This window comes from Microtus ochrogaster, chromosome 16 (genome assembly GCF_000317375.1).
Source record: "Microtus ochrogaster isolate Prairie Vole_2 chromosome 16, MicOch1.0, whole genome shotgun sequence".
Taxonomy (NCBI): domain Eukaryota; kingdom Metazoa; phylum Chordata; class Mammalia; order Rodentia; family Cricetidae; genus Microtus; species Microtus ochrogaster.
This window is the reverse complement of record NC_022018.1, coordinates 44,866,085-44,866,877: the sequence shown is the minus strand read 5'-3', so window position 1 is coordinate 44,866,877 and position 793 is coordinate 44,866,085. Positions and strand designations below refer to the sequence as shown.

The 793-nt window shown below is 46.2% G+C and overlaps 1 protein-coding gene across 2 annotated transcripts in view; it reads right to left on the bottom strand.

Annotated features, from left to right (window-relative positions):
* Positions 1-438, bottom strand: part of Gcnt2 (glucosaminyl (N-acetyl) transferase 2 (I blood group)) — a 97,257-nt gene extending 96,819 nt beyond the window's left edge. The window contains exon 1 of one of the 2 annotated variants that reach the window (XM_026783111.1): positions 230-438. The gene's annotated coding sequence lies outside the window, so the exon portion shown is untranslated. Of the gene's footprint in view, positions 1-179 lie in introns of both variants that reach the window. The other variant, XM_013349134.2, reaches the window with a different exon arrangement.
* Between the last annotated feature and the right edge of the window lie 355 nt (positions 439-793).

Sequence of the window (793 nt, the reverse complement as noted above, 5' to 3'; positions counted from 1 at the left end):
ACTCCAAAAACAACAAAACAAAACAAAAAGACTCGGAAAGAAACACCAGGACTACTTCACTAGCGTTTAAAATAAGAGGACAGTGCAGGTTATAATACAGCTCAAGTGAAAAAGCGGACAGTGTCGGGGAGGAGGGAACAGCGGAGGCGCACGGAGTGGGGGGGCGGGGGAGATATTACCTTTTAAATTAGGCGCAGGGTGGGAAGAAACAGAAAAAGGGATTGCTCACCCAAGGATGGATGTGGGTTAGGGAGCTGAGGAAAGAATCCTGACAGCGAATGGTCATTTTCAGTTCCCACCTCCTCTGGGTTGTAGTTTGAGTTTTGTTTCTACGCATGCGCTAGTCACACGCTGAAAGGTCTTGAGTCTTCCTCCACAAACCGACTTCTTTCACATGTTAATCTCGGTGGAGTTCGGTTTGGTTCCTCCTCTGTCACCAAGAGCTGGGACTCCAAGCCTGAGACACCACTCCCAGTTCAGATTTGTAAACAGTTTAAAGGGTGTGTCTTTGAGCCTAGGGAGGTAGAACGATTTTTTTTTTTTTTATCACCATAGGTCAAACATAAGAATAAAGTTCAGATAAAGTATAAAAGAATTCTTTACCAAATGAAGTTGAGACGGGGGAAGAGCAGCGCACCACAGTGAACAGGAAACACACACACACAGCAGAGGTCAGGGGAGATCCCCTAACACCCATACTTCCAGAAAACGACATCACTTCTAACTTTCGTTTGAAATCTCCCTCCTCCCGTACTCCTCTTCCTTGAGCTCCAGCCAAGTGTGTTACACGCTA